This window comes from Coregonus lavaretus (genome assembly GCF_964263955.1).
Source record: "Coregonus lavaretus genome assembly, chromosome: 27".
Lineage (NCBI taxonomy): Eukaryota > Metazoa > Chordata > Actinopteri > Salmoniformes > Salmonidae > Coregonus > Coregonus lavaretus.
The window spans coordinates 15,694,504-15,705,697 of NC_140014.1; the positions used below are offsets into that span (position 1 = coordinate 15,694,504).

The following is an 11,194-nucleotide window of genomic DNA, read 5'->3' on the forward strand; positions in this document are numbered from 1 at the left end:
ATCTCCTTCCATCAGCAAGGGCATTGAAGATGAAACGTGGCTGGGTCTTTCAGCATGACAATGATCCCAAACACACCGCCCGGGCAACGAAGGAGTGGCTTCGTAAGAAGCATTTCAAGGTCCTGGAGTGGCCTAGCCAGTCTCCAGATCTCAACCCCATAGAAAATCTTTGGAGGGAGTTGAAAGTCTGTGTTGCCCAGCGACAGCCCCAAAACATCACTGCTCTAGAGGAGATCTGCATGGAGGAATGGGCCAAAATACCAGCAACAGTGTGTGAAAACCTTGTGAAGACTTACAGAAAACGTTTGACCTGTGTCATTGCCAACAAAGGGTATATAACAAAGTATTGAGAAACTTTTGTTATTGACCAAATACTTATTTTCCACCATAGTTAGCAAATAAATTCATAAAAAATCCTACAATGTGATTTTCTGGATTTTTTTCTTCTCATTTTGTCTGTCATAGGTGACGTGTACCTATGATGAAAATTACAGGCCTCTCTCATCTTTTTAAGTGGGAGAACTTGCACAATTGGTGGCTGACTAAATACTTTTTTTCCCCACTGTATACATATAAATATATACATACACACACATACACATACACACATACATACACATATACATATACAGTGGGGAGAACAAGTATTTGATACACTGCCAATTTTGCAGGTTTTCCTACTTACAAAGCATGTAGAGGTCTGTAATTTTTATCATAGGTACACTTCAACTGTGAGAGACGGAATCTAAAACAAAAATCCAGAAAATCACATTGTATGATTTTTAAGTAATTAATTTGCATTTTATTGCATGACATAAGTATTTGATACATCAGAAAAGCAGAACTTAATATTTGGTACAGAAACCTTTGTTTGCAATTACAGAGATCATACATTTCCTGTAGGTCTTGACCAGGTTTGCACACACTGCAGCAGGGATTTCGGCCCACTCCTCCATACAGACCTTCTCCAGATCCTTCAGGTTTCGGGGCTGTCGCTGGGCAATACGGACTTTCAGCTCCCTCCAAAGATTTTCTATTGGGTTCAGGTCTGGAGACTGGCTAGGCCACTCCAGGACCTTGAGATGCTTCTTACGGAGCCACTCCTTAGTTGCCCTGGCTGTGTGTTTCGGGTCGTTGTCATGCTGGAAGACCCAGCCACGACCCATTTTCAATGCTCTTACTGAGGGAAGGAGGTTGTTGGCCAAGATCTCGCGATACATGGCCCCATCCATCCTCCCCTCAATACGGTGCAGTCGTCCTGTCCCCTTTGCAGAAAAGCATCCCCAAAGAATGATGTTTCCACCTCCATGCTTCACGGTTGGGATGGTGTTCTTGGGGTTGTACTCATCCTTCTTCTTCCTCCAAACACGGCGAGTGGAGTTTAGACCAAAAAGCTATATTTTTGTCTCATCTGACCACATTACCTTCACCCAGTTCTCCTCTGAATCATTCAGATGTTCATTGGCAAACTTCAGACGGGCCTGTATATGTGCTTTCTTGAGCAGGGGGACCTTGCGGGCGCTGCAGGATTTCAGTCCTTCACGGCGTAGTGTGTTACCAATTGTTTTCTTGGTGACTATGGTCCCAGCTGCCTTGAGATCATTGACAAGATCCTCCCGTGTAGTTCTGGGCTGATTCCTCACCGTTCTCATGATCATTGCAACTCCACGAGGTGAGAGCTTGCATGGTGCCCCAGGCCGAGGGAGATTGACAGTTATTTTGTGTTTCTTCCATTTGCGAATAATCACACCAACTGTTGTCACCTTCTCACCAAGCTGCTTGGCGATGGTCTTGTAGCCCATTCCAGCCTTGTGTAGGTCTACAATCTTGTCGCTGACATCCTTGGAGAGCTCTTTGGTCTTGACCATGGTGGAGAGTTTGGAATCTGATTGATTGATTGCTTGCTTCTGTGGACAGGTGTCTTTTATACAGGTAACAAGCTGAGATTAGGAGCAATCCCTTTAAGAGTGTGCTCCTAATCTCAGCTCGTTACCTGTATAAAAGACACCTGGGAGCCAGAAATCTTTCTGATTGAGAGGGGGTCAAATACTTATTTCCCTCATTAAAATGCAAATCAATTTATAACATTTTTAACATGCGTTTTTCTGGATTTTTTTGTTGTTATTCTGTCTCTCACTGTTCAAATAAACCTACCATTAAAATTATAGACTGATCATTTCTTTGTCAGTGGGCAAACGTACAAAATCAGCAGGGGATCAAATACTTTTTTCCCTCACTGTCTCTCCAATGTATCTTCCATGTAAAAAACCTGTCTGATTAGAATGAATAATATCCGACAATACCTTTTTAATTCTATGCGCTATACATTTTGCTAGAATTTTTGCATCACAACACTGAAGTGTAAGGGGCCTCCAATTTTTTTATTTATAATTTGGTGCATTTTTCCCCATATTCCATCCAGTTTGCTTTATTTTTTATTATATATTACACTTGATATTTCTTGAATAAGTTTCTCCATTTCTTTTTGTTTTTCCTCAAATTTATTCTGAGCCTCTATGTTACAGTTTTTATTGCCATCTATCTGTTCTGTTAGACTTTCTATTTCCTTTGTTAATATAAACTATTTTGACCTAAATTGCTTTTGTTTTCGAGATGAGTACTGAATTGCATGGCCTCTAAAGGCACATTTAAAGGTGTCCCATACAATAAGGGGATTTGCTGTACCTATGTTATGTCAGAAAAAGTCAGTTATAAATTCCTTTGTCCTAGTTAAAAATAAATTATCATCCAATAGGCTTTGATTAAATTTCCAATATCCTCGCCCACGTGGAAATTCAGTAAGAGTAATGTATATGCCAATTATATGATGGTCCGACCGCATTCTGTCCCCTATCAACACTTTTTAAACTTTTGGTGCCAACAAGAATGAGATAAGAAAGAAGTCAAGATGACTAGCTTGATTGAGTCTCCGCCATGTATATCTCACTAGATCAGGATATTTAAGCCTCCATATATCTACTAGTTCTAATGTATCCATGACATTCACGATTTCCTTAAGAGCATGTGGGTGATTGTTTGTGGTGTGATTTCCTTTATGGTCCATTGAGCTATTTAAAACAGTATTATAATCCCCCACCATAATAATATTGTCTTGAATTGCTTGCAGGGTTGATAATTTATTATATATATTGTCAAAGAAGTGCGGATCATCATTATTTGGTCCGTAAATGTTAATGAGCCATATCTGTTTATTGTCCAACATATTTAAAATAATCCATCTACCTTGCGTATCTATTTGGACAATTTGCACATTCGGATCGAAATTACTATTAATTAATATCATCACCCCTTTTGAATTTCTTTGCCCATGGGAGAAGTATATTTCGCCCCCCCATTCCTTTTTCCACGCAACTTCATCTAGAATTGTTGAATGAGTTTCCTGTAAACAATATATATTATATTCCTTCTCTTTGAGCCATGTAAATATTGTTCTTCTTTTGTTATTATCAGCTAAGCCATTACAATTATAACTGGCTATACTTATTTCACCATATACCATAATGAGATACAAGTTTCAAGTCTATTCATCATTATATATGTTTGTAAATTTACCAATAATAAATACCGTAATGATTGAGTGTCCATATAGCTGTACCATGATATTTGCATTGCTACTAAGTATCCCTTCAATTGTTCTCCACTAATTCCCCCGCTAAAGCCCCTCCCCATCCCAAGTTGAGCCGTCATCCCAGTGATCGGCATCCTACCCACATCCCTCCGGATCCCTAGGGCCCCGAGAGGCCAGGACTTTTATTATTACGTGTTTTACTTTTCTATTATTTCTCTATTTTCTTTCTCTCTGCATTGTTGGGAAGGGCCCGTAAGTAAGCATTTCACTGTTAGTCTACATCTGTGGTTTACGAAGCATGTGATGAATAAAATGTGATTTGATTAAGGGGAAAGTAATAATAATAATAATATGCCATTTAGCAGACGCTTTTATCCAAAGCGACTTACAGTCATGTGTGCATACATTTTTACGTATGGGTGGTCCCGGGGATTGAACCCACTACCCTGGCGTTACAAGCGCCATGCTCTACCAATTGAGCTACAGAGGACCAAGTAATCTAGTAACTGAAAGTAATCAGATTACATTACTGAGTTTGGGTAATCCAAAAGTGACGTTACTGATAACATTTTGGACAGGTAACTAGTAACAGAATACATTTAGAAAGTAACCTACCCAACCGTGTGTGTGTGTGTGTGTGTGTGTGTGTGTGTGTGTGTGTGCGCGCGCAATCATGAATTCAATTATGAATTGAATTTCAAAGGGAGAAAAAAGTAGAACTCTCTTTATCCTCTTATGCCTTAGATGCAGAACATAATCTACAGAGATATGTGGCAATTGCCTCTATTCTACCAGGTATAATAAGCACAAGAGCTGATGCAGCTCAGATTAACATCACAACAAATCACTTAACACACTGATTGACTTTGTGCCTCTAATGTTTTGGTTTACATTGAAAAGGAGACAAGGATCTGAACCTGACTGCCTGTATCACCTCAATCTCTCAAGTCATTACTGTTACACCCACCCCTCTGTGTTCTGGGCTGGAGCTGCTGCCAGGAGAGAGAGAGAGACAGAGAGAAAGAGAGAAGGGGAGAGGGAGAGAGAAAGAAACAGAGAGAGAGATAGGGAGATGAAGACAGAGAGAGAGAAGAATCACAGAGCTGGATTTTCAATTTGGTGTGTGTGAGAGGTGTGGAGGAACAGGTGAACAGGGGTGTTGCTGTGATGGAATTGTCTGTCACATCTTGGAGTGTTCAGCTGGACCTCCTGATCCTGAAGTGGGCTTTCAGAGACAGAAACTTGCCTGATGTTATCCTATGTTTTCCTTCATTAAAATATACCAGTTTTTATGGCTACAATTGAGCGGTTTTGAGGCGTTAATAATGAAATCAAAATGGAGACTCTATTCTCTATTCTGTACCAGGAGCAGTTGAAGAGGAACGCTGATTCTGTCACTTCAGAGATTTTGTTCCCCTCCATTCTGTTCCCGGTTTGACTGACAGACAGAGGGACAGTTCCATACCGCAGAGCGCTGAGCACAGCACAGATAAGACGCTTTCTTCATCATTACGCTGCTAATTCACTGTGCCACCGATAAGTATTCAAGCATTGTGCTGCCCCGCTTATCTGGCTAACTTAATCTTATGGTAGGAAAGTAAAGTAAGAGTGCCCTTGGCTCCTGACTGTGGAGTTCTTCTGGATTATGGGCCACATTGGCTATACAAAGGTTATCTTCTTTTGTCTATTGGTACAGTTGGGTTCTATAATCATTGCCCTTGTCTGTCAGTCTCTCACTCATTTTGATCTTCTCTGTCTCTCTCTCTCTCTCTCTCTCTCTCTCTGTCTCTCTCTCTCTCTCTCTCTCTCTCTCTCTCTCTCTCTCTCTATCTCTCTCTCTCTCTCTCTCTCTCTCTGTCGCTCTCTCTCACACACATCGTTTTTCTCTCACACACCCTCACTTTCCCTCTCTCACTACTCATTGACGTTCTGTTATGCAGCTCCTCTCTTCCCACTAGACAAACCCACTGCAGCAGTAGCAGCTGTGTACCTCTGGTCTAATCTAGCTCTAGTCTCAGTGCTGTTAACCCTCATGCAGAGCCAGAGATGGTGGGCTGCTGCTCTGATTGCTGCATCTCACGCTGTTCAGGCCCAGGAGGCAGTGGCTGGCTATCTGTCTTCACTCACATCCTCACGGAGCTGCCAGCTCTGTGGACCAATACAACACAATGAGCAGAGCAACAGGATGCACCTCAGGCTCCGGCACATTCAGCCAACACCATGCAACACCCACCCAGCAAAGCTCTTGACTATAGTCTCTCTCTCTCTCTCTCTCTCTCTCTCTCTCTCTCTCTGTCTCTCTCTCTCTCCTCTCCCAATGCCTCAGAACCACCTACACTCCTGCACATTGTGCAGGAGGGGAGAGCTGACTGAATTTGAAACACTTGACTTGTAGGACCTCTTTGGATTCCTCAGTGAGCATTGACTCAGTGTTCAGAAATAGCCTGGCTAAAGTATGAATTACTGCATGGTGTGGAAACAACGTTGATTCAACCAGTGTGTGCCAGTGGGTAATGACTGAATTTGTCATGCATAGTTGCTATGTTTTAATATTCAGCACTCTATTAAGCATGAACAATTGAAGGAATTATCTTAAATCAGAGCAGTAAATTATCACTTAAGTAACTAACAGTACCTCAGTCATGTCTGCAGCAGAGGGCCATGTGACAGTGGCCCTATATTATCCCAGTGATCAGTGTGAGAACGGCCATTTTGATTTATACCCTCTTGCTGGGCTGCATTCAGAGTAGACCTATCGTCTGTATGATCTGTGACACGCTGACTCAGCACATTAAGTGAAACCCCCACATATTCTCCCAGAGCCTTTAGCTCTCTCCTCTCGATACTTTCCAGACCTCTCTCTCTTTGTGCTTGTGAAAAGCCCAATAATGTTTGCTGGCACGGGGCATTGGGATGGGCTGGAGAGGGTGGTCGAGCCATGTCAGTGACAGAGATTGTCTGTCGGATCCTGGCTGTCTGACAGAGTGTGACCTAAGCATCTGAGAAGGGAGGGGAGAGTGTAGAGAATCAGGCTCTGGCCACCACTGCTCTTCTGCCCTGGCCCTGCAGCTGTCCATTGGCTCACACTCCAATCTAATAGCCTGGACCATCGCTTATCCCCTCGGGGTTAAGGACACAATTTCCCCCCTTTGATTTTGTGAGGAAAGGCCAGTATTCTGGGGAGAGGGCGTTTAACCTTTGGGAGATGGATAATCAAGCTGCTCTATCGATTTGCTTTGCTTAGAAAGGGTGCTCATTTTCTTAGATGAGATGGGAGAGCGTGGAGGATTCTCTTTTCTCAGCTTGCTGTTGCTCCTGTTATTGTCAATTGCTCTCAACCTAAAGCCTCCTTTGTAAGCCAATGTTTATTGTATTTATTGGTGATGATATAATACTCTGATGCTTAGCGCCCCCTTTATGGCCCTGTTTGTTCCATCGTTATGTAACACTGAGGTAAAATGATATTGCCAATTCTGAAGGTCGAGGGCCTTTTGCTCTGTAGTATTCTCCTTGCTTCATTATTCTCTTTTTAACTTCAAGTCCTGTTCCAGGCTAAATGAGCGGAGGTGTGTGCTTGTCAGAGTTACTCTGAGCAGATATAATGCTATTTAAATGCTAATGTGATAAGAGGAGCGGAGCAAAACAACCTTTATTCATACTCTCTGCACAGCGCAGGCTACGTACTGGACTGGAGCCCTTAATATATGACTGACTCTCTCTCTAGCCTCCTGCATGTCAGAGTTCCAGCATAGATCACTGGGCGGGGTTCTTGGAGTGTTGAAAATATTGGACCGATGGCTCTGTACCAAGTGTTGAGCCAGACATGATCAGTAGATTTTTTAAATGTATTTATTCTTCATTTAAGCAGGTGAGTTGACTGAGAATACAGTCTCGTTTACAGCAATGACCTGGGGAACGTTACAAAACATAGGCCTTATTAAAATACATAAACTGAACAAAAATACAAATGCAACATGCAACAATTTCAAAGAGTTTACTGAGTTACAGTTCATATAAAGAAATCAGTCAATTCAAATAATTTCATTAGGCCCTAATCTATGGATTTCACATGACTGGGAATAGATACCTTAAAATAAAAAGTAGTCAGTATCTAGTGTGACCACCATTTGCCTCATGCAGCTCAACACATCTCCTTCACATAGAGTTGATCAGGCTGTTGATTGTGGCCTGTGAAATGTTGTCCCACTCCTCTTCAATGGCTGTGCGAAGTTGTTGGATATTGGTGGGAACTAGAACACTCTGTTGTACACGTCGATCCAGAGCATCCCAAACTTGCACAATGGGTGACATGTCTGGTGAGTATGCAGGCCATGGAAGAACAGGGACATTTTCAGCTTCCAGGAATTATGTACAGATCCTTGTGACATGGGGCCGTGCATTATCATGCTGAACCATGAGGTGATGGCGGCGGATGAATGGCACGACAATGGGCCTCAGGATCTCATAACGGTACCTCTATGCATTAAAATTGCTATCAATAAAATGCAATTGTGTTTGTTGTCTGTAGCTTATGCCTACCCATACCATAACCCCACTGCCACCATGGGGCACTCTGTTCATAACATTGACATCAGCAAACTGCTCACCCACACGACGCCATACACGTGGTCTGCGGTTGTGAGACCGGTTAGACATACTGCCAAATTCTCTAAAACGTAGTTGGAGGCTGCTTATGGTAGAGAAATCAACATTCAATTATCTGCCAACAGCTCTGGTGGACATTCCTGCAGTCAGCATGCCAATTACACGCTCCATCAAAACTTGAGACATCTGTGGCATTGTGTTGTATGATAAAGATTCACATTTTAGAGTGGCCTTTTATTTTCCCCAGCACAAGGTGCATCTGGGTAATGATCATGCTGTTTAATCAGCTTCTTGATATGCCACACCTGTCAGGTGGATGGATTATCTTGGCAAAGGAGAAATACTCACTAACAGGGATGTAAACTAATTTGTGCGCAAAACTTGCATATGGAACATTTCTGGGATTTTTATTTCAGCTCATGAAACATGGGACAAACATGTTGCGTTTATATTTTTGTTCACTGTAGTAGGAAATCAACAAAATGTATTGAACTTATTCAAAAATGCATTAATTTGCCCAATTCTATCATAAGACATTAAGAAAATGCATCAGTGATTCGTATTTTCTTTCAACTTTCTGAAGAGGCAATGGAACAGGAATGCCCCTGTCTGTGTGCGCACTTTGTGTAGTCATTAGCGATGATGCTAATGTCATGACAACAGTCTTCTGGTAGATGGAAAAGTTCCCAAAAACTTTCTCAATTAAATGTTAACTACAAAGTAGCCTATGCCTACCTGGCAGAATGATATCGTGATTATTGCATCAATCCAGTGGCCATATGTTTTGCAAACTCTGCAATCACATAAGTGCTACAGAAACATCGCTAACCAAATCATGATCTCTAGCTGGTGGCAGTTTAATTAAAGGGTAACTACACCCCAAAATCAAAATCTCTTAGATTTTTCCCAGAACTTGAAAGTGGTCTCCTGATGTAGTTTAAGCATTGTTGTGGACTTAGCACACCCAATTTATCTATGAAGAAAGTGTAACAAAACTGAATTTGGGAAAACTGATTTTATAAAGCCGAACTAATGACCACAACCCAGGTTCTTCTGTTAAAACTATTACGATTCTATAGGCCATTTTAATTCAGAGCATTCTAGCTTCTCTAAAGCATCATGCTTTGCTGCAGGATTCATAATTCGGCCTCTGAGACCGAGGCAGAAGCAGATGTCATAGATACTCGCCTGTGTTTGGAGAGCACTTGCTGGATGGATGCTTGCTCATAGAGAGCTATCGTAGGAGTCACTTTCAAAATCCTCTATTCCTTTTCTTTCCCATTATGTGAAACAGGAAATGTCTATACTGTGAAAAAGGAAATCTTTATACTGGCAGGAGAGAGAGAGAGAGAGAGAGAGAGAGAGAGAGAGAGAGAGAGAGAGAGAGAGAGAGAGAGAGAGAGAATAATCCTGGGAAATGCCAAAACTCTGCCGGCGGATAATTTATTCAACTTGTCTCTCAGAGATTCTTTGTGGAATAGTCAACTTCAGACATCACTGCATCATTTCACACAGCAGTGGTCGTGTTGTCGTCCTCTGGGCGGCAGGTAGCCTAGCGGTTAAGAGCGTTGAGCCAGTAACCAAAAGGTCGCTGGTTTGAATCCCTGAGCTGGCATGGTGGAAAAATCATCTATTCTGCTCTTGAGCAAGGCAGTTAACCCCAAACAACAACTGCTCCCCGGGCGCCAGTGACGTTGATTAAAGCAGCCCCCTGCACCCCTCTGATTCAGAGGCGTTGGGTTAAATGCTGCGGAAGACACATTTTGGATGAATACATTCAGTTGTGCAACTGTTATGCCCCTGAAAAAGGGGAGAAATAATCACGAGAGTGATGCAGTTATGTTTCCTCAATGAAAACTTTAGTATAATGAGGAAAAAGACCGCGATTTCCCCGGGAAGTTGGGTGGAGACCAGAGCAATCGATCTCAGGCTCATAGATTAAGAGCATTTAGTAGATCACAGATTAACACTTTTACCCTTAAATTAGGCACCACAAAATAAAGTAGTCAATATAACGTTTACACATTCCTCTTACGATTTTAACCTTTTAACACAATTATGAATTTTATCAATCTCTATGAACTAGTACTGAATGCATGATCTTTTTAACCTTAGATATTTTAAGATCCTTACATACCATGAACTTACTAATACTTTTTAGTGTATAACAGGCTATGAATATGTCCTTTAACCTGTCACACAACTGACTAGGTATCTAGTTTAGATTTTAGTCACTTATCCACTGTCTGTTTCCCTTTAGCTCTCCTTACACTACATAGATTTAGCATGGTTCTGCTAAGTAGACAAGGCTCACCCAGGGCTAGTGGAACATGTCCCACATGAGGAATGTTTTACATTCATACTGATGGATATTTACAGCATCACGGCTGCCGGTCTCACAGCTCCTTGTCTTGCTCCGGGTGTCAATAGCAGAGACTAAGAATTAAGACCATACATTCCCCTCAAAGTATGATAGAATGATATGATATAAATGACAGAGTATGGACTACACTCTTAGACAAAAATATGCTATCTAGAACCTAAAACGGTTATTCAGCTGTCCCAATAGGGTTCTACTTGGAACCAAAAACGGTTCTCCTATGGGGACAGCCAAATAACCCTTTTTAAACCCTTTTTTCTAAGAGTGTACTGTATTGGTTAACTCTGGCCCTTGTTGGCCATAGATCACCCTATGCTTACCGCTTGGTCCCTTCTCTCATATAATCCTCCTTACGTGTCCCGTCCAATTAAAAAAAAAAACTTTATGGGGTTACAGTTTGAGTGAAAGTGCAGGAGTTTATGGGCTGTGTAGTTGACTGGGGGGTTGCTGCCTGGAAGATGCTTACTTTTGTTATTTCTGTATTTACAGGGGTATACTGTCAAATAAATGAAATATGGCCGGTCTAATTCTTTATGACCAAACGCACAATACTTTATGGCTGGGAACTTTTTGTTCCATTGTTATATTTGGCCTGATGGTCATTTCTGTGTGTGATGAGT

At 41.8% G+C, this 11,194-nt stretch overlaps 1 protein-coding gene across 1 annotated transcript in view; it reads left to right on the forward strand.

Moving 5' to 3' along the window:
• LOC311103169 (disks large-associated protein 2-like) overlaps window positions 1-11,194 on the forward strand; it is a 307,883-nt gene that overhangs the window by 246,016 nt on the left and 50,673 nt on the right. The gene's annotated exons all lie outside the window — the stretch shown is intronic.